The sequence below is a fragment of the Cetorhinus maximus genome, chromosome 13 (assembly GCF_964194155.1).
Source record: "Cetorhinus maximus chromosome 13, sCetMax3.hap1.1, whole genome shotgun sequence".
Lineage (NCBI taxonomy): Eukaryota > Metazoa > Chordata > Chondrichthyes > Lamniformes > Cetorhinidae > Cetorhinus > Cetorhinus maximus.
In genome coordinates, this window is record NC_135891.1 from 22,558,522 (window position 1) to 22,571,235 (window position 12,714).

At 41.6% G+C, this 12,714-nt stretch overlaps 1 protein-coding gene across 15 annotated transcripts in view; it reads right to left on the bottom strand.

Annotated features, from left to right (window-relative positions):
• The window catches only part of LOC144688485 (band 4.1-like protein 1), a 289,382-nt gene that overhangs the window by 142,064 nt on the left and 134,604 nt on the right, over positions 1-12,714 (bottom strand). The window contains exon 2 of one of the 15 annotated variants that reach the window (XM_078555092.1): positions 7,030-7,153. The exons of the other annotated variants lie outside the window; for them this stretch is intronic. The gene's annotated coding sequence lies outside the window, so the exon portion shown is untranslated. The remainder of the gene's footprint in view (positions 1-7,029; positions 7,154-12,714) is intronic. 15 annotated transcript variants of the gene reach the window in all.

The following is a 12,714-nucleotide window of genomic DNA, read 5'->3' on the forward strand; positions in this document are numbered from 1 at the left end:
ACAGCTGAGCATGGGGAGCAGTAACTGAACGAACAGGGATGAGTTAGACCAATCGCGACAGTAAAGCCAACAGAGACGGCAAAGTCAGTCTTGCAAAATGCACCAGTCCTTATTCCTGGAAATCTATCCAGTATACAATGTACTCCCTTCAACAAAACACCACTTGAAACAATTTTGCCATAACACTACAATCAACATTAACCCTAACCCCAACCCAACCTCAGCTCTCACTTGAGAAGATGTTATCCCAAAGACAGATTTAATTAGTAGCACCAGCAGGAGCAAGGTCAGTGGAGTGGCAAAAGGACCATGTAGCCCTACATGGCAAGAAACACGAAAGAAGGTGAAAAGGTTAAACTTGCCCACGCTGTTAATGGAGAAATCACTGGTCTGGGAACAGGTCGTGCTAAAGCTATATGAACCAAGAATGAAGGGGGTACATATATTTTTTTTTAACCTCAAGATCCAATGGAAGCCTTATAAGAAAATAAAAAACACAAATGCAGCCCCTAGTTTCCTCTGACCTGCTGTAGCAAGCACATAAAAACAGCATGTCATGTTTGACAGGGCCATTCTCTTGTAGTGCTAGCTTGGTTCATTTAATAATACTCTTATTACTGATTCAGAAGGTTGTGGGTTCAAGCCTCACTCCAGGAATTCAGTGCATAAATCTAGGCTAATACTTTGATGCTATACTGAGGGAATACAGCATTAACAGAATCAAAGGCTTGGCTTTTGCAGTGTGCAGCAAAGTGACAGGGACCTTGAAGAAAGTTGCTCACAGAAGATCAAGCAATCTCTGTGAATTTCACCTTTCCCAATGTTAACTTCATCCTGGCATCAGCGCAAAGGAGATCTTCAGCATCCAGAAACAGTGATGTAATTAAGCAACTAATCACACTGAAGAATTCTCACAGTCAGCAAACCAGGAATTAAATCCGCCGATTACCTTTCACTTATTAATAATTTTTCCAGGCAAAAAAATAAAGATTCATACATACACAAATTTGTTTTCTCCATGGCAACACCCTGGCTAGAGTTGACTTGTCAACCAATCACCACCCTTTCTTCCTGTTGTATTAAATTGCTGTGAGCTTTTGAAATTTAGCATTCTTGCATTTGTCCCGATGAGTGCAATATGATAAACTTTAACATCTCTCTGATTTCAGCAATATTCAAATATAAAATTAGATTTTCAGGGCCAGTGAGGGTGTTTGTTAGTAGTTATGAAGTTAGTGCGCTGTTAAAATCCCAGTTACACCTCATTCAACAAGGGCTTTTATAGTGAGATTAACAGTGTAAATGTGGAAGTTCATGTCATTTGAACCGATTTCAGAAGATTTCCATCACCAGAGACACTGTGCAGGTGCAGGGAATCACTGAGGGGGCTTTTGGACTCTTGCATTTAACTGTGCACGTGCGAATGCCAGTAGTTGTTGTCAGTATCACAGTTGTATTGACGGCAAACGTTAACAGTTTCACCATCATTATAACTGCAGAATCCAGGCAATTATCTTTTGGACAAGACAATAAATCAAGGTGCTGTGTTGAACTGAACATAAAATCACTATTCAAAGAAATGCAGAGAGTTCTGCAGATAATCCTGTCAAAGAATCTTTGGCTAACTAACACCATCTAAAAAGATTAGATGGCCATTTGGTTACTGTTTGTGGGACTTTATTGTGCACAAAGTGTCTGCTGCATTTAACTGCACAAGAACAGAAATTGCTCTTAAAAAGTAATTTATTGGCTGTATAGTGCTAGAAGACATCCTGAACGCATGACAAAAGACCATTTAAATGTGTATTCTTTTTTCCTCTATAAGTTGAATCATGTATATCTATGTAACAGTATTGTATATTCCATTTTACAATTGTCAACCAATATACTTTTGGGTTAGCATGTTCAGACTGAGAGAATACAAAATATGATGTGGCCTACAGAAGGGTACAGTTAACGGTCCAGGTAAATTATCATCTCCAGCAATGGTACTAGAGTATGATGAGAGGCATCAATTAAAGAGCTGTCAAACAGCCAATGAAACCTACCCATAGTAACTGAATAGCGGAGTCCTGTATTTGAGACTGAGAACCAAAGCCAAGCCCTCTGAATGCAAGATTAACACACAATTAGTACTAACAGCCACCAATCAGGAAACATTTAAAAATTCTTGAGGTTGACATGAACATTTAAACAGCATATGCAGTCCTCTCTAAGTATTGTTTCTATAACTATCTCCCACAGGTTGGAGAGTACACTGACCTTCCTGCATTTCAAGCTTATATTCAGTTACTATGGTGATCAGAATGACGTAAAGCCATTGCAACATAAAATGCCAAGATTGATGACCAAGAAGATTGAAGTAAATTAATGCCCATTGTACATGAAGAGTATTATAGAAACCAAAACAAGTATTAAGAAAGATTGAAGCAAAGGCCAGACCTGGTGCCAGCATTTAAGCCTTTCACGGTATTGCCATCCATTACTGTTCCTAAGCAACATGAGCAATAAAAAAAAATCTATTCCAGATCCTAGGAGAATATGAATATTCATTCAAATGGCATGCACTCAGCTTCAGGGAAAGGTCTGCAGTGTCAGTCATTGAAGTAAAAGCACAAAAATCGGATTTCTCTTCTTTCATTGACCGCAAATCATAGGTGAACAGCAATTTTCTCCAACTAGAAAGGACACAGTAAAGAACATTTGGTCTCACTACAGTTAGACAAATATTCAGGTTTCACAGAGAGCTGTTGAGAAACCATTGTCAGTTGCAGAGAGCAAGCAGTCCCCAGCTAACCGCCCACCCCTCTTCTACTCAGGACTAAGAGTTCACTTTAGGGACAAGCAAAAGATTCACTCAGTTTGCAGCAGATGGTTTGCTATGGCATATTAAATAAGGGCGATGAAATGTACTAAAAATGGCAGAAATTAAAGCACGGAGTCTGCAAGAAACAGCACTGTTCTTTTTATTTTAGCGACTTACAAATCATCTCTTGCATACTGGAGCTAGTAGCTGGACTTAGCCCAAAGCTTTGCTTTACCGTATTGTTGCCATGGATTCTACTTTGGCAATGGTTATAATTATGTATTTTACACTCCTTAGTGATACTACTCAATATGTAATACTGAACCATCCATTCCACAACAGAAAACAAACTTCAAATTAAAGGCAAGACTGAAGGTAACTCACCTCAGAATCACTGTCGCCAAAATGTGCTGATTTAAAATCTGCTATATATATTTTGGATGTTGAATTCTGATTGCAAGTCTATGGGCGGGATCTTCCAGCCCCACCCGTTGCCGGGATCGCCTGGTCCTACCAAAAGTCAATGCACACCCCCTGCCCTCCCTCCGCGGTGGGGCCGAAAAATCCCAGCCAATGTCTGGAACCCTATAATTTCCACTGCAAGAGCTGCAATGAGAACAAAGGATTAGATGGAACCATCTGATAAAAGTTAATCTCCCAGAACAATATTTTCAAAATCTGAGCAAAAGAGTTAATTAATCTATCTAGGTACTAAGCCATGTTTTTGTATCATCTCGTACCATCAGAGGCAGGCCTGTCAAAAAAAAAACAATGGCCCAAAAATTCAAAATGGGACTGCCACATCAAACATGTGTACATCAATGAAAGATTGCTTTACCTCACAGGTATGAAGGGATCTGATTTTTGAATTGGCGTATTCATGTTGATTTAGAGACTGATACTGACCTCTGATTGCAGTGTACATACTCATAAAGACGCTTGTCTTAACCCCAACAATGAGGTTACGATCTATTTACAATTGAGCGACCTATTTAACAAATAGGGGGCTAAATTATGATTGTACATTGAAAATGTGAGTCTACTAAGAAGGAACTCTCTTCCTCAAAGGATAGTGAATATTTTTAAGGAAGAGCTAGATAGATTCTTGATAAGCAAGGGGGCGAAAGGTTACGAAGGGGGGGCAGGGATGTGGAGCTGAGGTTACAATCAGATCAGTCATGATCTTATTGAATGACAAAGCCGGCTCAAGGGCCCAATGGCCTACTCCTGCTTGTATATTTTGTTTGAAGTAAAATTAAAGACAGTAGGTCCTGAAAACAAGCTTAATAATCATCTAATTTGCCTGTTTAAAAAGAAATAGTATGGAAAATAACAGGTGTTAAAGGGATTTAAAACAATAAGAAGTATTTTACCGGTAAAGCTACAATAAAGTACAGCTGGAAAAAAATAGGGCAAAGTCAGTTGGTATTGTGGCTGCCACACATAGGTTTTTATTAGTGGGTTTACTGAAAATACTGCTACAATTTACACTTTATACATCAAAAGCATTTCAAAATTCTGCATTTGTAGTAACTAATTTTGCTAAATGTATTATCATGGATTTCTCATTAAAGTTAGTGGTTGGCTTGTAAAGACATACTTACACATGACCAGGTTATACATGTGTAATTCTATTTAAATGGTGCACAATAAGATCAGTTTAAAAGATTTGATCTGTTGTCATTTCTCTGAATGAGAAGCTATGTAGGATTAAATAAAGGAGGCAGTGGTTTGGTGGGGGCGGGGTGGGGGCGGGGGGGGCGGGGCAGGATCTGGCCTACTTACATGCATTCTGAAAAACAACCAGCTGTGTTTTGTTAAGTAACATGTGGCATCTGAATCGATCGACATCAACATATGCCTTGGGATGTTGTACAATGCAACCTTGCTAGCCACGGTGGCAGGGGAGTCAGCGGGGCTGGGGAGGGGTGGGGGCGGGGGAACAATGCGAGGTTCCTCCTGGAAACATTTCAATTCAACCCCCAGCAGCCTCCGAAGTCCGGGGTGGGGGAAGAGAATGCATACTACAGTCGCCACAAAAAATGTAGGCCTCCAGGCATCCAGGTCAGTCATATCTGCGAGGAAGATGTTGATGTGACTCTATTCACTGGGTGTGCTGACCTCCAAAGATGCTCAAACCTTCACAGAGACTGACCTTGGCCCCACCTCTCTGCATAGCTAGCTTTGTAAGGGCAAGTAGAAACTCAACTTCCTGCTCTGCCCACTCATTGGGCCTTTTCACCCAACCACATCCCCCTCTCCACCATCACTCACTTCAGCCAAAAGCATCTATCCACTTCCCACCCACTCAGATGGCTGGCCACTGGCTCCTTCATTACACCTGTTGCTTTCCTAACCTCTTTTCCCATTGGCTTCCTTTCAAAACACCTTTGTTCTCTTCCAAAGCGTAAACTTGATTGTTTAAAAGGATAGAACAATGAGGAAAAAAAATATCTTTCTACCTGTATCTTTTTCTCACTCACTCATTCATGTCCTTTCTCTCCCTGACTCATGCTAGAAACTCAAATCTCTGCTTCACGGATGTAGGGAATTGGCACTGACCTTTGTCAACAAAATACAATTAGTTGGCTTCAAGCTCTAATTGGCGAATTTTTAAAGTTAAACATTAGCACAAAAATGGTCGCAGGGATTGATTTCCACAGCTTTTCACAGGAACAGGGCAGTAATATTCCAAACGTCACGGGCTAAGCTTACTGACTTCTTCCTACTCGAGCCACTGGCTGCTTTTTATTTGGGTCCTTTAGAAGGGCAGCTCAGGCTCTCATCCGTCTCATTAAGATATGCAAATTGGTTTTCTATGGTTTACATAGGATACCAATGCAATTTGGAGACATGAACAGTCAGAGTGTAAACCACACATGCTCCATTTGTTGGTACAAGGCACAGAGCAGTCTTGCCATTTCATCTTCAAAAGAGACTGCTGCAGGCTCCTTTGAAAACCAGTAAAGATACATTTTTTTTCAAAATAAAGGATTTTATGGGCCCTGAAGGAGCATTCCAACTCTACTGTTTGGGGGAGGCTGAAAAGTTTAATGAAGTCATTAAATGAGAATTCAGTAGATGATTTTGCTGTTGTAGAATATGTATGTTTTATTTTGTTTCACTTAAAGTCTCATTTGGAATTTCAGATACTGAAGGTAAAAAAGCTTCAAGAAGGATGTCATGCAATTTGTAGCAATCTGGTCACCGGATTATAAATTCCACTGGCAAAACTCTAAATAAATGGGCAAAAGTTGACATAAGAGTGTGACAATAGAAAAATCTGCAAACATCATTTCTGCAGGGGTTCCCCAGATGCAACTTAGGCCAAAAATCAGCAAGGGCACGTGAGAAATCGCATAATGGCAATTTTCCCCATTTCTTTTGTGTTTCCGCCAATATTCTTCCAAAGTTATAGCAGAAGATTTGGGGTTATTCTGCCAAGATTTTTAGTAAGATACAGCTGTAGACATATATCTATTATATTTATTAAAAACGCTCTCCAGCATATGGCCATCACAGGCAGTAGTTAATTGAGGTGACAGGGGTCTTGCCCACTGACTGGAGAGCTGGCTGGACCCCAACGTCTCCTCCTTTCGGAAAGACTTGCCGAATTAAGTGCCAATTAGGCACTTAATTGGCAGCAGCAGGCCTTCCTCGTGTTCAAATATCCCCAGAGGTGGAAGTACCGCCCATCAAGAGCTGCCAGCTAATCAGGGGCTGGCTGCTCTACGTTTCTTGGCAACTCCACTGGCGAGGTGGTCCAACAGTGCAGCAACCCTCAGCACCACACCCCAGTGCCAACCTAGATTTTGTACTCAGATCTCTGAAGCACGATTTGAATCCACAACTCTGACTCAGAGGCAAAAGCATGACCAGAAAGGCACAGATGACAGCTAAATCACATTTAAATCCTGCATGTATATCATGTTTAAATCAGCCAGGCTTGGACTTGCAAACCTGTTTAAGCACTGTGATAAAATATGCCCATACTGTCGACCAAAATATCCAAAAGAGCATCTTATTCAAAAATCCTACCAGGTCTATTTTCACTTAAAACACAGGTGCACAATTTTAAATAACATCTCTTAGTCATGAGCTCAACACTCACTCACGCAATGTGTTTACTACTTCACCAGGATTACCATTTCAGATTTTCGTGACTGCTACCTGTTGTATACACCAGTTGTACTCATAACAGCCGCTGCTGCAGTCCAACTGACCTATAGATGTGGTTGTCAGAAGAATGGCTGCTTCCGGAGTGCCCGGATGCCCTTTCACAGTAGGGCTAGCTGTGGCATACTGCCAGAGCTGGGATTCAGTGCCTTACTTGTTTTTCTTGTTGCTCTAGTGGGAAAAGCAACCAGAAATTAGTATAAATGAGACCAGCCAGAGAACAAACGAAGGGCTCTATTACACATTTAGGATCAATAGATTGAACAAAATCACCAATTCTGTAAATTACCCTTCCCTTTTCTGTGGGGAAATGCCTGGTCTCATCCCGCAACGCCCCAGAGTGCTATAGCTTAAAATTGGGAGCTAAGCAATGTAGGAGATTGTGCACAGAAGACCAAATTGCCATCAGTTTATGGTGCACTCCAAAGAATTAGTCTTGAGAATGGCACTGTTTAATATTGTGCCATTGGCAAACAGACTGTGATTTCAAACTCTGATATTGTATATTGTAAACTTTAATTTGAAAAGTCTAGATTGTGCTGACTGAGCTTTTTCCAAAAAAAAACTGTCAAAATCCTTCCAATATGCTCACATCTCGTATTCCGAGCACACATTCTGAACAAGTTGTAATCATTTCCTGTAAAACACAAAAGTTAAGTCACAGCAAATCACTAATATAAAATTGCTTGCAAGACAATAAATAGCACACACAAGTCTATTATTAGCCAAGACTGGGTGTGGGGGGAACCATAGCTGTAAATAGGTCTGTCTTCAGCTAAGGTGCCCATTGATGTAACGTTTCTTCATGCTTAATCACTTAGATTTGCAAATTTTTGTTTCTGTGAAACAGCACAGAAAAAAGGCCATTTGGCCCATCATGCTTGTGCCAGTATGTGAAGGAGCTATACAGGTAGTCCGACTTCCCTGCTGTTTCCCCATTGCCCTGAAAATTTCTCCCCTTTCGATTATTTATCCAGTTCCCTTTTGAAAATTGCTATCAGAAAATATTACATTTGTAATGTAGGTACAGTTGGTACTGATGCAAGGTGGATTTGGTGAGCATGTTGCTAGATTAATTTGTGTGTGTGGCACAATGACAATGTGTGTTGGAGCACAAATTCTTAGTTGCGCAACTCATGGCTGCCTACATTGTCAGCTCATGCTGCCATGAGAAAATTCCAAAGACACTTGGAAAGGGAAAACAAACCATTTGCACATTTGGAGGCAGATCTCCGAGGTCACCATATCAAACAAGCTGCAAAGTACAGAAAAATAGCTATTCATTTCAAGTCATTAACTGGATATGAAGCATATTAGAACATTGAGCATCATAGTACAGCCTGCGTCACCAACTCTGATTGAATGAATTTCCAGAGATTTCATTACATGACCTCCGTTCTCCAAGCACCCTGTCCAATCAAATGGCTTTTTTGTCCATCTTCAATATTTTTATAATCTTTAAACAAAAATGGGAAAAGAATACACAATTTTTGTTCATGACCCTTGTGATTTTTTTTTTTAAAAGCCTGGTTGCTAACATTAATGTCCAGGAGATTTATCTTTGAATATACTTTACAACCAAGCCACTACAACCCTCTGCAGTAAAGAATTCCACAGATTGATTACCCTCAGAGAAGAAATTCCTTTAAATGGACACCCTCTTACTCTGAGATGATGCCCTCTGGTCCTAGACTCTCCCACAAGGGGAAACAACCTCTCAGCATCTAGCCTGAGAAGCCCCCAAGAATCTTATATGTTTCAATAAGGTCGCCTCTCATTCTTCTAAATTCCAATGAGTACAGGCCAACTACTCAACCTCTCCTCAAAAGAAAATCCCTCCATCCCTGGGATCAGCCTAGTGAACCTTCTCTGGACTACCTCCAATGCCAGTATATCTTTCCTTAGACAAGGGGACCAAAACTGTTCACAGTATTCTAGGTGTGGTCTAACTAGTGCCTTGTATAGGTTTAGCAAGAATTCCCTATTTTTATATTCCATTCCCTTTGAAATAAAGGCCAACATTCCATTTGCCTTACTTATTACCTGCTGAACTTGTATGCTAATGCTAGCTTTTTGGGATTCATGCACGAAGACCCCCGAATTTCTCTATGCTGCAGCTTTCTGCAGTCTTTCTCCATTTAAGTAGAGAGTGACTGCCCTTGACATCAAGGCAGCATTTGACTGAGTGTGTCATCAAGGAGCCCTAGCAAAACCGGAGTCAATGGGAATCGGGGGAAAACTCTCCGCTGCTTGGAGACATACCTAGCACAAAGATTGTGGTTATTGGAGGTCAGTCATCTCAACTCCAGGACATCACTGCAGGAGTTCCTCAGGGTCGTGTCCTCGGCCCAACCATCTTCAGCTGCTTCATCAATGACCTTCCTTCCATCATAAGGTCAGAAGTGGGGATGTTCGCTGATGATTGCACAATGTTCAGCACCATTAGCAGCTCCTCAGATACTGAAGCAGTCTAAGTCCAAATGCTGCAAGACTTGGACAATAACCAGGTTTAGGCTGACAAGTGGCAAGTGACATTCACACCACACAAGTGTCAGGCAATGACTATCTCCAACAAGAGATAGTCCAACCATTGCCCCTTGATGGCCAATGGCATTACCATCACTGAATCTCCCACTATCAACATCCTGGGAGTTACCTTTGACCAGAAACTAAACTGGACTAGCCATATAAATACAGTGGCTACAAGAGCAGGTCAGAGGCATGGGATAGTGCGACGAGTAGTCCGCCTCCTGACTCCCCAAAGCGTGCCCACCATCTACAAGGCACAAGTCAGGAGTATGATGGAATACTCCCCACTTTGCTGGATGAGTGCAGCTCCCACAACGCTCAAGAAGCTTGACACCATCTAGGACAAAGCAGCCCGCTTGATTGGCACCACATCCACAAACATTCACTCCCTCCACCACTGACGCACAGTAACAGCAGTGTGTATCTTCTGCAAGATGCACTTCAGGAATTCACCAAGGCTCCTTCGGCAGCACCTTCCAGACCCACGACCACTATCGTCTGGAAGGACAAGGAAAGCAGATAGTTGGGAACACCACCACCTAGAAGTTCCCCTCCAAGTCACTCACCTTCCTGACTTGGAAATATATCACCGTTCCTTCACTCTCATAAAAACATAAGAACTAGGAGCAAGAGTAGGCAATTCAGCCCCTCGAGCCTGCCCCGCCATTCATTACGATCATGGCTGATCTCATTTCGGCCTCAACTCCAATTTCCCGCCCTCTCCCCATAACCTTTCAACCCGTTACTAATTAAAAATCTGTCTAGCTCCTCCTTAAATTTACTCAGCATCCCGGCATCCACTGCACTCTGAGGTAGTGAATTCCACAGATTCATGACCCTTTGAGAAAAGTAATTCCTCCTCATCTCTGATTTAAATCTACCACCCCTTAGCCTAAAACTATGGCCTCTCGTTCTAGAATGCCCCACAAGGGGAAACATCTGCTCCACATCTACTTTATCTATCCCCTTTAGCATCTTATCTACCTCAATTAGATCTCCTCTCATCCTTCTAAACTCTAGCGAGTATAGGCCTAAACTGCTCAATCTCTCCTCATAAGACAAGCCCCGCATCTCTGGAACCAATCTAGTGAACCTCCTCTGAACCGCCTCCAGTGCAATTACATCCTTCCTCAAGTAAGGGGACCAAAACTGTGCACAGTACTCCAGGTGTAGTCTCACCAATGCCTTGTACAGTTGCAACAACACTTGCTTATTTTTATACTCTATTCCTTTAGCAATAAATGCCAAAATTCCATTTGCCTTTCTTATTACCTGCTGTACCTGCATACTAGCTTTCAGCAATTCATGCACAAGGACACCCAGATCCCTCTGCACTGAAGCATTCTGACGTTTCTCTCCATTTAAATAATAAGTCACCTTTTCATTCTTCCGACCAAAATGGATAACTTCACACTTACCCATGTTAAATTCCATCTGCCAAATTTTGGCCCATTTACCTAACCTGTCCATATCCATTTGTAAATTTCTTATTTCTTCATTGCAACTTACTTTCCCACCTATTCTGGTGTCATCTGAAAATTTAGCTATAGTGCCTTCTATCCCTGAATCCAAGTCATTAATATAGATTGTAAACAGTTGGGGCCCAAGGACCGAACCCTGTGGCACCCCACTAGTTACAGCTTGCCATCCAGAAAAAGACCTATTTATCCTGACTCTCTGTTTTCTGTTAGTTAGCCAATCCTCTATCCATGCTAATATATTACCCCTAAGTCCGTGTGATCTTATCTTGTGTATTAATCTTTTGTGCAGCACCTTATCAAAGGCCTTCTGGAAGTCCAGATATACTACATCTACAGGATCCCCATTATCCACTCTGCTTGTCACATCTTCAAAAGACCTCTAGCAAATTAGTCAAACACTATTTATTCTTCATAAAACCATGCTGACTCTGATGGATTGCATTATGACTTTCCAAATGCCCCATCACTACTTCCTTAATAATGGATTCCAACAATTTCCCAATGACAGACGTTAAACTAACTGGTCTATAGTTTCCTACTTTCTGCCTCCCCCCTCCTTTTTGAAAAATTAGCATTTTTCCAATCCACTGGAACCTTTCCAGAATCCAGGAAATTTTGTAATATTATAGCCAATGCATCCACTGGGTCACAATCCTGGAACTCCCTTCCCAACAGCACTGTGGGTGTACCTACACCACATGGACTGCAGTGGTTCAAGAAGGCAGCTCACCACCACCTTCTCAAGGGCAACAAGAGATGGGCAAAAACATGCTGGCACAGCCAGTGAAGCCCACATCCCGTGAATGAATAAAATAAATTTTCAGCTCCTCTATTCTTCCTGCCAAAGTGCACAACCTCACATTTTCCCACATTATATTCTATCTGCCACGCTTTTGCCCACTCACTTAACCTGTCTATATCCCTCTGTAGACTCTCTGTGTCATCCTCATCACTTGCCTTCCCACCTATTTGTGTCATCCGCAAACTTGGCAATAGTACATTCACTTCCTTCATCCAAGTTATTTATATATATGGTAAATAATTGTGGCCCCTGCACTGATCCCTGTGGCACTCCACTAATTACAGGTTGCCATCCTGAAAATGCCCTCCATATCCCAACTCTGTCTTCTATTAGTTAGCCAGTCCTCTATTCTTGTTTTAATCAGACTTAATTCTTAATTTGGCAGTAAATAGGTTTTAGCCTGGTGAAATACTCCCTTTGTGTGAAGACACAAGGAGGTATATTTTTGTCTTCACTACCTGAGGGGTGTTCAGGCACAGCACAGTTTACGTCCTTTATACAACTTGCATGAAACCGAGTGTGATAAAGGACTTTTTCATCCAAATCTATTTTGTAATCTTTTGGACAATAGCACAGATAAGGAGCAAACACCATTACACCTGTACTGTGAGCGTTCAGAGATAAAAAACCTCCGTATAGACCAATTACCCATCTGTACTGTCAAAGAATATGAATACAGACCCACTGTGAAAGCACCAGAGAACCAGACAGACAGTTAGGAAATCAGCAAGGAATCATTCACTGTTAGCGGATCACTGGGGAATCAAGCTTAGTCTATCACTGCAGCATCAGTCACGCAACCACGATTAGATCACCAGGGTACCTGACAGAAGTGCAGGCTAAAATAAATCAATATTAAAAATGTGTCGCATGAACAATCGGTCCATAATATCTGAAATTGTTTCAATTCCCACCCCCAA